This window comes from Halyomorpha halys, unplaced genomic scaffold (genome assembly GCF_000696795.3).
Source record: "Halyomorpha halys isolate HHAL.00 unplaced genomic scaffold, Hhal_1.1 Scaffold886.1, whole genome shotgun sequence".
In the NCBI taxonomy this organism is placed as follows: domain Eukaryota; kingdom Metazoa; phylum Arthropoda; class Insecta; order Hemiptera; family Pentatomidae; genus Halyomorpha; species Halyomorpha halys.
In genome coordinates this window covers 143,273-156,458 of record NW_027109805.1, presented here as the reverse complement: position 1 = coordinate 156,458, position 13,186 = coordinate 143,273, and the positions used below count along the sequence as shown (strand labels likewise).

Below are 13,186 nucleotides of genomic sequence, written 5' to 3'. Positions count from 1 at the left end.
TAATGGAAACTTTTGTAATAGATGTCCCTGAAGATGGCCGAATTGGCCGAAACGTTGGACGTGTAAATGAAATAAATGTTTTGAGACTAAAATTTGGATAGTGTGTTGAATTATTTAGTAAAAAAATTGCCAGTCTCAAGAAAGAAATTTAAAGATTATAAATTTAAAATTACATTAAATAATAAATTAATTTTTTTTTCATATTTGTTCCACTAAATAAAAATATAAATAGATAAATATTATTTCATATACCTTCAAGTTTCGGATTGTAATTATCGCCCTTAGAATTTCTTTATCTGCGTTGATTTATTCACTTATTTTTTTGTCAACTTTGTTGGTTTAATTTTATATCTTAGTTTCGGTAAGTGTTTTAATACAGGAGTCGTATGTTTTTAGCAAAATATTATAATTTTATTATTGTAAAACAATGCATTATTTTTTTATAGTTTTAATTAGTATTTCTAATTTTATATTTTAGCGCTTCTGTTTGAAAATAACAAAAACGACACGGGTTGGTTTAGGAATATAAATTAATTAAACTTGGTCAATTTTGTACATCACTCATAGCTGTTACGGTTTTTTGAGGGAAAACTGCCTCTCGTATTTTCTACTACCTAATACTAATACACCATTAATTATGAAAATCATTTACATCCTGTACAGTTTACCTGTTACAATGCGTTTTCATATATACTTTCCTCCAAGGCTTGCTTTTGTTATATATGTTTATTTTTTAAAATAATTTAATGCTTATTTATTCCGATTTTATGTAGAAAAAACAACTTCTTTTACTTCTGAAAACAAAACGAAGTTTTATGTTGAAGAGCTTAAAATATTTTTGTAAACAATCATCTTTATTTTTTCTACAATGTCACGTAACACGTTCGTTCAGTCATGTTTTCAGAATGAATTTAGGATAGTACTGCACATTCCTTCAACCCACTTATAAACTCCACTTTTTGACTAAAAAAAAAAAATTAGATCAGTTTAACAAGTTGCGTATTCTATTTATTGGTTCTCTAAGAAAGGTGGCTTATAAATTTCATACTTTTTCATTTTATACTGATTGGATAAAAATGCAGAATATTTGGCGTAATAAGAGAAAAATGGAGTTACATGGAAAGCTTCCGAAACATGCTCTTGGACAACATGAAACTAAGGACTGCAAGCATTAAAGTAGTTGCAAGTTGAGTTTCAAGTAGCGTCAGAATAGTTTTCTTGACATTAAAAGTTTAAAGTTAAAGTTTATTTAATTATAACAAATATAAATTTTACAGAACAAATTAATTTTATAATTTTTGGTTTAGTGATATTTATTAGGTTTGTCATAATTTTAGTATTCTAGGAATATAGGCTTTCTATTTTACAATGCTTAACTTTTTTATACCTTAAAGCGCGCATTATTCATTTATCATCAATAGCAATCTAATTAATTAATTCTGAAAATATTCCCCAAGACATGGGAATGCCAGCTCTTGACAACCTTAAAATCTGACGTATATATTTGATTTTACTATATACCGTGTAGGGTATCCCTTAAGATTAAATTTTCACTGAACTTCGCAACCACCATCTCCTATTTCTGTCCTGGCTCTTACATGCCCAAATTGTGCGCCACACTCACTAATTCGTAGCTTTCGACTTATTTGGAAAAATGTTTTTTCCTTTAGGAGAAACGTTTTGTAGGTACCTTTATTTTCCAAATATAATAGCAGGTTGATGATTATTGTTAACTTTTTTATTCGTAACCAATTTGTTATAATCATTGTATCTCTTCACTGAATTTGGAGTAAAAACTAAATTAGATCTATCGAATGAGAGAGGAGACTCCCGTAGGTCATTATCCGTACTAATGAAGCCCTTAGCTTTAGGATGCTGGAAGAAAGATCTCGGGTAATCCCATAGGTCCAATCTAACTGCCCAATCTAAATCCCCGCTTTGCAAAGGGCACCTGTCTGCATGACAGATTCTCTCATTGGCCACGGGCATTTGAATAACCTTTCTTTGAATAGAGGTCTGCGTTATCTCCCTGTTTTGAGGATGTCATGTAAAGTACTTCATCAATATTTTATTCCGTTCCTCAAAAGGGTAAAATCGCCCCTAATGATGTGCTCAATCACATTTTTTTTTTTTTTTTTTTTTTATGAATTGACGTTTAAATACAATATTTTAGTTTTCAAAGATTACTCTCAGGCTCAGTTCATCTTCTGACTTGCAGGTCATTATCTCAAGATAATGTACAAGATGTTTCAAAACTTATTGAAGTTTTTAAACTTATCAAAGTCTTTTATGGCTATTGACAGAGGAATAGCTGATATAAGCCTCAGCATCTGTAATCTCCTTTACACCCATTCTTTAATGAAAACAAAGAATCTTTGGAATTATATTTTTTAAAGGAAATACCTCCCATTGTAATAAACCATGGATGTCAATATCTGTATTTTTGATTTTATTTATTGGCTGTCTCAAAAATTTGTATAAGAACCCAGGAATATATGTCATAAGGCCTTGATTTTATTTCTACGCATATCAGAATTTCATATTTTAAATCAACTATTCCTTTATTAAACCTTATTCCTAAAAAAATTATTGCTGGGATCTTGAAGAAAACTTTCAAGACAGTACATATAAAACAAAAATAAAAAGTAATAAATAAAAAAAAACATTAAAAATCTTGGTATTTCCGTCCATGTTTACTGTGGGAGTTTGAGTCTTACCGTTTTTTTTTTTGTTTTTTTTAATATTGATAATTTATAAACTATCGATAGATAGTTATCTGTCATTAAACTACTAAGTCCGCCTATCACCCTCCGCTTCTCTGTGGTTTAGAACCACCCGCTGATCCGGATATGCTTATTTGAAGGCTAATCTAACCCAGAAAGTCTCCCTAACGTCACGATGTACTTCGAATCCCTCTTTTCTATAATACAAGTTTTTATTATAAAATTTTATTATTATTTATTGTCATTTTTGTTAATTTTAATTCATACTATAACTGGCTTAAAATTTATATTAAGGTTTAATATGTATTTTGATTTTTTTAAGTAAATCCATAATTGAAAAATAAAAAAAAAATTCTCCGCTAAAAAAAAAAAAAATGAAAAAATTAAGGTTACGAACTCGTTCATAACTTAGTTTCTTTTTAGCGGGAGTAAAATATATTGATTAAAATTGTGTCCAGCTTCAAATGGATTTGTTCCAACCAAAATCTTAATTTTACTGTACTAATAATTAAGAGCCTTTGCTTTGACATTGATGCTTGAATTTCGTAATATGTCCTACCCCGCCCACATCGCAAACTAAGGGATCCCTTTGAGCGTGGACGTAGCGGTCGGATCGATGATCGCCGGATCTTAGGGCTTGGTAATTAAGCAATCAGCTAACAATCACGGGGTCTTGGGAAACACAGGCCTCGTCTTCGTCTACTCTGTAATGGTCCAATAATTGTCCTCTTATCTATGTTGATTTCCTCTTCTGAAGTGTTCCACTTTCATTTACTGCTTTTCTGGAGGGGTTGCATGGATTTTGGAAGTAACCATTGTATTATAAATATTATACGTTGTATTCACAGTTAGTAGAATCCTCTTTCCATTCCCATGAATTCGTAGGTGGTGGGCAGGAAATTTTGCTAGGCGTTTCTCAAGAAATCTCAACAGAACCAGAAATGTCGAAATTGTTGCCTAGAGACCATGTTGCAGTTCTAAAACGGAATGATTGGGCAAAATTTAGTTCTGATATTCGCTAGCTTTCCCAAGTATGGGTATCTGAAGTATTTATCTCAGCTCTTTAATCAGGATAAATTGAGAACAATGACGTTATTTTATATTTTTGTTTTAATTCAAAATTAATTTAATTAACATCTCTTGTAACGTTGTAACAAATCCAATCCAAACACTTCCTTTTGGATTGGTGATTGGTGGAAGTCATGCTGGGAAATGAAAAAAAATTGAACTGACCAAATCGTCATATTGATTGGTTTATTAGTGTAGACATCGTTCTATTCGTTGAGTGTGATGCTGAAAATATCACCTCCTTGTATAACGTTGTTCTAAACTTCCTTACAAAGTACTGAACCTCTGACCCTTCATGTACTGCAGCGGTTCACATTATTATCATTATAGAAGATCGACTACCAGAATCAGATGTAGCTGGTCATAGGTAAGGTCAAGCAAAACATACCTAGTTTATTTTACTCATGCTGCCGGTCGTGTTGTAATAGGTGGAGGTTACGTTAAGAAATTAAAAAAAAATTAACTGTAAACCATAATTTTTATATATTTTTTTATTAGTGCATACCTCCGCCTATCACAATATCCCTGATGAAACCCTGGAGTATGTGGTTTCTGGACCGCTACTCTGAAAATCTCCTGATAATTAAATGGACTCAACTGGTTTCAGAACTCTCTACCGCATATTGGATAGATCTCTGTTCTAATTCTAAATAATTTTTATTACATGAATGGGAAATTAGCGACTTTCATCACTGTTAAGAACTTAATTTAAACAATATCCCCCATTTCAGGTCTAGTTTTGTGTAAATATATTTTCTACTCTTTCAGAAATGAATTGACTATTGGGTCTCTCGAAGGTAAGATGAGGCTCATTCCGTTCTTGGTTATTCGAATGATCCAAGCTCATGATGTTGTCCAGCTCGCTTCTCAGTTGTTTCTTATAAAACAGCATTTCTTTCAGTAGCGGATATTGGATTTTAAACATTAGTTAGTGATGATTTTTTTTTCTAATTTATCCACTCAGAAAAAAAAATTTAAATTTTAGAATCAATCATTTTGACTAATTCTTACCTAGACCTGAATGTAGAACTTATCAGAAAATAAGTTTGAATAAAAAAAAAAAAAAAATACATCTGTCTACTAGACAAGAGTAAGGAAAAAACTGCATTCCATTATACGCATCCCAACGCGACACACGTAGCCTCATAGTACAGTCCCTACCGCGACATTTTTGATATGCGCTTAGGCTTACAGTCTAAATCGAGGTGCAGTTTTCTGTTGTTTTTTTTTTCAGTCTTGTATAAGGATTCAAAGGTATTTGTTTTCCAGATTTTGTCCAATATAGCGGGTCTGTTCGACAGTAATAAATAGTATGTTGTTAAAGGATACTTAATATAAGGATAGTCCGTTTTAAATTCTGAATTATTTTTCATGATCAGAAACACAGCAGATTTTCTCTTTAAAGTATTTACTGTCTGTGAACCTTTAGTATTTATACTTTTTCAGTATTTAAAATATTTGTGTAATAATTTTTTATTGAGCTCTTTTTAAAAATAATAATCGCGTGGCCCTACTAAAACAACTCATTTTGTAATACATCCCTGAATTGGGTTTAGCAAACCCCGTGTTAAATTATTCCTTTTGAATATCCAAACAGTTGGAAATATTTCTACATATTGCTTTGAAAACAAATACCGGTCAGAGTTTAGTAACTGCTTTCATTCGAACTTTCGTTAATTTGTAAACTGTTTGCTTCGCGGGGTTATTCAGAATATTTATCAAAGCTTTTGAGCTTAAGGCTTAAGGATTACGTTCGAATTACGACTCCGCACGGATATTTATTTTCGATTTAGCAGAGGTGTTGATTTAAGTGAAGAATGGCCGCTAAGCATTGTCAAACTTGGCTGGAGCGATATCACTAAGTTTTAAGAGGCAACGAAAACAAACAGCCGTCAGGAAGTTGAGACAAACTTGGTGAAGTCTGGGATATCTTAAGCCCCAATAAGAGGGTTGGCAGACCTGCTCTCTTTGGCGTATAGGGGCCCAGATAATCCGCTTTGGTTGGCTTTGGAGAGTGAGGATATCTCACACCAGCTGTTATGACAACATTCTATATTTATCTTCCTGCCTAGATTATATATTCATTCAAATATATTCTGCTGCTGCTCACGTTATATTTGTGGGTGTTAAAACCGTCTTATAGATACCTAAATAGCGGCTGGATATTTATGTTTCGATACTTAAAAAAATAAAATATAATGCAACATGTTTTAGAAAAAATAATTTGATAGTCAGAAATACAAATACCATCAATAAAAAAAACAGTAAGTAGAGTAACAACAGCAGTTTGGCACGTTAAAAAGAATAGTAAACTTTTTTGTTAAATGTTGTGTAATATGTTATTTTATTTATGGATCAATGCATGTTTTAGATTAGGAAATTTCTCTCAAAGCTAATTTACTTTTACTAACAATGAAATCTGTTCTGTTAAAACCCATAAAGAGTCAGGGTTTAGTTCTTAGTTGGGAAATAATTTTTGTTTGAATAACGGCTGAGGAACTAGGTGATTTGTTCAAGATCATGCTTGACTGCCTGATTTTCCCCAATTAAGAATACCCACTTTACACTGGGTGTGTCCCTGAGATGCTCCCAAATTCAGTTATATTTCTGCTTTTACTGTTGCTAGAGCTAAATTTTATATACAACTATACTTTCGAATTTTCATATGCTGCCAAAATATTAAGGCACACTTTTTCTTTTCATTATTCATTTAAAACCAAACCAGCACTCGGAACACAGAGAAGCACTCGCGCTGCCGAGACGGTGTAAAGCAATTTTAACTCCATCAGAAATGAGCAAACCTCTTGGAAAGGAAGTCAAAGATAAATGGCAATCTTTGTGGAATGAAACTGGGGTACCTCCAGTCGCAAATGCTATAGAGAGGAGGTTGTACTGACCAGGCTGAGAATAGGTCACACGAGGCTCACCCACTCCAATCTTATTTCAAAAGAAACGCCTCCGAGCTGCCAGTATTGCAATAATAATCTGACAATATTTTCCAACAATGCCCATATTTCACACCACACCTCAATAGCCTAGGACACTAAACCTAGATGTTTCAAAAACTCTCGGAGCCGATGGTAAAACAATAAAATTTGTGTTTCAGTTTCTAAAATCACAACATTTACTAGCAAAAATATGACATTGAACGGAAGGAAAAAAACAATAATAATAAAATAAACAAATAGAATAATAATAAAATAAACAAATAGATTAATAATTAAATAAAATTAAAAATTAAACGAATATAAGCAAAATTAAATAAAATATAATTGGAGAAGTTTGTCGGGGGGTGGGGTCAGCAAAGAACAACATAAATAAACAAAACCATATTTATTTATTATAATATGGTTTTGTTTATTTATGTTGTTCTTTGCTTACCGCACCCCCCGACAAACTTCTCTAATCATCTATCTACGGTCAACTATCTACACCTCATAAATAAAATATAAATGGCGTTGATGACCAAAGAAGTTTGGCGCCACTAAACAAAAACAAACAAACCTAACCTAATTCATAGTTTAGCGGTTATTATTATTATTCATTCAGCAATCAATTGTGTCAACGCATTGTAGCTGTATTTTTTTCAAAATGGCGGCAGTTTCTTCCGCATTAATCCCATTCAAGAGATTTTTTTTTTTTTACTCTGATGCTACATTGATTTGATTTGTAATCTGGAGTTGCATTGATGGTATTGTAGACTAACAGTTGATAGGTATCAGTTGTCCAGGAGAGGCCAAAGGATCAATATGACACCTGATGCTAGGCTGACGCTAACGCGGACCCTCATTTGGCCTAATGGTGCACACATGTCGCCACAGCACAGACCGCTGATATATCATGGCGTCCGTGAGTGGGGTAGCTTTATCTCCGGCTTTTGTTATATTGTAGGCCTCCTTGCCTTTAAACATGTGGAATAATATGGGGACTGCATTGAGCCATGCATAATAATTAGTTGAGTTTTTTAGAAACTTTTTATGACCAAAAATTTATATAAAGGGAATGTTTAACAAAGATTAGAGACATCCTTAATTTATACAGGATAGGTTTCTTTATCTGAATGTAGTCAGTTGTCGAATCGTCTTCGTGTGTCATAGTTAGGAAATGGTTATACAATTGGTAATTGAGACACAGTGTTATTGAACTAACCAGAACATTCTATCCTACTGACCTTCTCCACTGAATAAACGCATTTCTCTTCCTATTCTGTTACCGTCTCTTATATATCTATTCCAGGATCATCTCATTGCCTTTTGTTCTGTAGTCGCTAGTCGATGCAGTCATTAGTATCACTACTATAAATAGCTTTTTAATCATTAAACTATTAATAGTGTGGGATCCCATTGACCCATGCTTAATAATCAGTTTTTTTTTTAGAGAACGTTTTCATGCCCAAAAATTGCTGTAAGGAGAATTTATAACAAATATTATTAATATTATTCTTCATCATGGAGTCGATTGTGGAATCGTCACTAGTATGATATAATCCGTATAATCTTCATTATAATGAGTATAATCTTCATGTTATGTAATATAACTTATCGAAGTTAAATCTACATCGATTTGAGATTTAATTTCTTAAACTTCTTCTATGTAAACCTCCTTACTCTAAATTATCGAAACTTCTCAAAACCCCTACTAAAAATATCTTTGGGCCTTATAAAAAATAAATAAACTAAAGGTTTATTCTTTTTAACGCATGAATTTCAGGAACTACTTGTTTCGGTGTTTCCATTCTTTGGTTGTTCTGACGCTTTAATCTTTTGTTGTCTCTCCGGATATTTTCGGACTAGATTTAAGAACGTTAATTATCTCCTTCTGGTCGGATTATTATTTTCTGACTTGTAAAGTTTCTTTTCTGTTGTTGACTGAATGTTGACTCATTTTCAAAAATTAGGGCATAAAGTGGAATTCAAATGATTTGATATTAAATCACAGGTCTGCTCAGTATAACCTTATTATCTCGACTCAATTATAATTTATTTATTGTTATTTACAACTGTATACAAATATATACAACCAGTAAATTTGCTGTAGGTAATATAATGACATGATACATACATGTGGAGATTGATAGTATCTAATATCCAACATAATGATTTGAAATGTTTTTCTTTAATATTTATTATTGAATATCAAGCTAAAAGACATGTTGGCCTATTTTATTGGCCATTTTTCATCTTCACTCCCCATTCTACATATTAAAATCTATTTTCAAGTAAATGACTCCTAGAAGTATTGGTGATTCTTTATTTAAAATTCTGTGTGTTCCCAGGTTTTATTTACTAAGATCAGTTTTACGATGTTTTTATATGTACAATATACTGATTAATATTTTGCAAAAGATTTATTTTAAAAATATGTATATTAATTAAGAAGTTTTTCATTTATATTAGGGCAACATTTATTTTTTCTTTTACTTGATTAAAATCAAATTTTAAATTACATTATTTTTAAACTCTATTTAAAACATTTTTTTAAAACCATATTTCGCTTTTATCAACTTAGTTTATGATGATAATTCTATTGTTTTTTTAGTATAGTCTACTGAATTTCCTATTTAACTCTTTTTTTGTATACAAAATCGAGGTACAGTTTCTTATTTGTTCAATTTGTTTAACAGAAAAAGAAAAATTAACTCCCTTTAAAAATTTGAGGTATTGCATTTCATGTTACGTAAAATCTGGTGTCTCCGGGATAGTCTTTTTAACTCAAATTTAGTATAATAGGTGTTTTTTCTGAATATTTACTTAAAAATGAATTGGCTTCATTTTTTTACCTTTAATTATGCTTAAAGAAATGCCTTGAGAAATGTTTGGAAGTTATTATTTACAAAATTAAATCATGATTTTTTAACGATCCCAACTTTATTTTGGTCTATTAATGCCTGGCACTTTTGCCTTATTTTTAGTAAACTTACTTTTGAAGTTTTTTAAAAGCCCCGGTTGTGGAAATGATGAAGATCAATGAGTTGGGAACTTTGGGGCTGATAGAAAAAGTCGTAGTGATCCCGACTGATCTTTTTCATTAAACTTATTGGGAAAGGGGGTGGGGTCTAATGAATTCCGCTCCCCCAACCCTGGCTAATGCCATTCAAGAAAGTTTTAAAAAAGTACCTTTTTATTTCGAGGAGTTCCTGCTGGCATGTCCTCAAAGTCCAGGTGTATTAGGAATCGGAAATATAAGAAAGCCTGGAATAGGGAGGCAAAGGGAGGAACTCCTCAATGGTAGGCTCTACTTTATCCTCCTCATTAGTCAGCCCTTAGGTTTTGTGCCAAATGGGGGAGGGCTTAAAAGCCGCCTTATCCCCAGTATCTAGAATAACTTTAATCTTTTGTGAACGTCATTATTCAGTTTTCTTTCATGATGACGTGACACTGTATGTAAAATGGAAACTTGTCGAAAGAAAAGATGTCCCACGTTCCTCACCTTTGTTTCGGACTTATTGTTAGCCTCAAAGCCAATAGGGCGCATTTCCTAAGGTTTTTACATAAGTTCCTAAAAGTATAATTAACCCTACTTGAATGAATGAAATGAAATTACACGGAATCCCGCTTTTATCCGTCCTTTCAGGACCTAAAAAATTGTTGGCTCATCAGATTAAATTTCTCACAATACATTATACTTATACATAATCTGTAGAGTGTTCACTTCAAGAAGTTTGCTGCATATCAAATTCCATAATCAAAGTTATGAACATAAAAAATATAGGTATGGCATGATGAAGAAATAATTATATATAAAATATATATATATATATATATAATTATTATGTATGGTCAAATATTTGTCCACAATAAACTTTTAAATTAGTGGATCGATTAACGTGCAGTTTTTTTTAATTGTTTCCTTTCGCCATGGGAAGGTTTAAAGATAATGAAAACTCCGAATTCTTGAGTAGAAAAAATGTTATGAAGAGGAATAAGAAGTGAAATATTTAATTTAGGTTGTTATTCTTCTAAGTTAAGGGGGTAAAAACATGCTTCAGGTAGTAGGTAGGTGTTCCATTTTAAATACATAAATAAATGTATAAAATAATATTTTGGTGAAAAAATATTGATATAAAAAAATGTTATGGATATTTTAAATGGTTAATGTTGGAATAATTTTATTTATTATATGAAATGAGCTTTGAAGTATATACAATTTTTAATAATAGATTTCAGTATTACATTTTGCTTAAAATAAAAAAAGTATTATTATGAGCGTTTCATGTTTGTTAAAATCAATATACGAACATCCGTTTTCGCCTATGTACTTTCTTGTGAGGCCTTGACAAGATCAATAATAGAGCTTCAGTTTTGCGAACCCAGGGATGCGATTTATCAAATGAGGGGAGGCGGTGGCCATAGGCTAGTAATCTGGACAGCTGTTGGCTGAGGATAAAGAATGGTCAGGACCAGCCGCTGGTGGCAGCCTCCAAAGACATCCATCTCTGCAACAGGCTACTGTAGTCGACAGCCCTCCAACCCTCCGCTCCATCTGTAGGCAGTCGACGGGATTTAGATTGCCTCCTCGGGTTAGTTGTTAACTTAGCTCTCCTCTCATGCTTGGATTTGTTTCGGTGATAGGGGGTATGAAAAAATGTTTCCTAGTGGTTCGTAAACATTCGTAGGTCGTATTACTTACGAGAGTATCTAAAAGGATATCATCTTGGCGAGGAGTGGATGAATGGGTGAAGACCATATTCATGAACGTTCCCAAGGGATACCTTATAAATACTAAATATTTATTTTAAATATACATCTTGAGCTTACTATAACAGAATTATCGTCTCATAAAAGCTTCTTGAAAGCAATTGTTCCTCAGGAATAAGTAGAAAAAAAGAGGTTTTATAAAACGCAATAGTAATTAAAGAAAGTTGATGTGCATTTAAGAGAGAGAGACCTTTTATTAGGTGTTTCTTAGGAACGGTAATAAGTTTACTCCCGGGACCACTTTCAAGTACGGCTATAGACAGAATATTTATTTTTTATGTTGTTTTAGGCGTGGATCGATCCCACTCTGCTTTCATAAAATAGACCTTTGTGATGTTGTGGGATAATGAAAAGTGTGGACCTCATCGACCTATAAATCTGTTAGTCAAGAAACAGCAGACTCTGAGCCCTTTAGGTTTATGATTTATTTTGATATATGTTATCTTTAGTTATTTATTATCCTGGAGGGTTTATTTTATTGTTTGCTAGTTATAAAGTAAACGCTGATTTACATAGCCCTGATAAGACTTTGCTTACCTATGCCCTGAAAAACTCGACATTATCTGGTACACTGGTGGCTCTTCTAAAGTTTGAAAAGCAGGCTCTGACGAGATTCTAAGACCAATGGAATCCCAATAATATGCACGACTTTTAGAATGTGTAAGGACTTAATAATTATCCAGATAATTTAAGAGGAGAGATAACTTCGGCTTCGGTGGGTTTATGGGAGTTCTAGCTGTTATACCTATGCCCAATTTGTCAGGTCCCAGAGACCACTGAGCACGTCGTACTTGACTGTACCACCTATGTAGCACTGAGAGCCAAGATCATGAGGGAAACAGGACTCTATGTTAAGACGTAGAGACAGCTCTATCTTCCTGAGCTGATGAAGAAAGAAAACAACCCGCACTACAAGACCTTCGTGTTCGGGTAGAAGGACGCAGTGGGCCCTACTCACTTCTCTCTGGGTAAGAGATAAGAAACTACACCAGCAAGGCCTCTGTAGAAGAACCAGATATATTTTGTAGCAAGAGCAAGCAGTGTGCACAGCTATGTAAATGTTTGTCATATGCACCCACTGCTGCGGACATCCGTATTGTCTAATAGGCAGGGGAGGGTGTTAAATAAATAAATAATAATACCTGAGTAAATGTAAGATTCATCTGGAGAGCGACAGTAACTACTTGACTGGCAGACCACGCTGCAATAGGTATTGACTCCAAGAGCTATAGCATCAAGAATGAATAAAGATTTTTTTTTCCTGGAATTACTCGTCCAACAATTAATAATTCTTTTCGGGTTTGACTGTTTATTGAGGACAGTTTTAGGTCTTAAAACATTGACTGCCGATTGCGAGAAAATTGATGGCAATGATGCTGTAACCATATGATAAAAATAAAAATATGCCAAAGCACGTGTAATGTGAATTATTAATAATAGTAATATTGTGTTAATATTAGTAATAATTATTAGGATTGAATTATTTTTAAAAATATAATCGGAGGTAAAAAATTGTAACTTTAATGCCATTAAGACAAATTTATTATTCTTGTTTACCCATTTTTTGGAAAATGTCACGAAGACTTATATACTTATATATTAGATTATTATATTGTGTGTGTATATATATCGCGCTCTCTCTCTCTCTCTCTCTCTCTCTCTCTCTCTCTCTCTCTCTCTCTCTCTCTCTCTCTCTCT

General features: G+C 32.8%; 2 long non-coding RNA genes across 3 annotated transcripts in view; one reads left to right on the top strand and one right to left on the bottom strand.

Annotated features, from left to right (window-relative positions):
- Window positions 1-13,186, top strand: part of LOC136795894 (uncharacterized) — a 355,650-nt gene that overhangs the window by 326,404 nt on the left and 16,060 nt on the right. The window lies entirely within an intron of this gene.
- Window positions 1-13,186, bottom strand: part of LOC106686831 (uncharacterized) — a 17,685-nt gene that overhangs the window by 3,490 nt on the left and 1,009 nt on the right. The window contains exons 2-3 of one of the 2 annotated variants that reach the window (XR_010843607.1): window positions 12,631-12,864; window positions 11,042-11,273 (exon numbers count right to left, since the gene is read on the bottom strand). This is a non-coding gene — a long non-coding RNA (uncharacterized lncRNA). Of the gene's footprint in view, window positions 1-11,041; window positions 11,274-12,630; window positions 12,865-13,186 lie in introns of those variants that run through there. The other variant, XR_010843608.1, reaches the window with a different exon arrangement.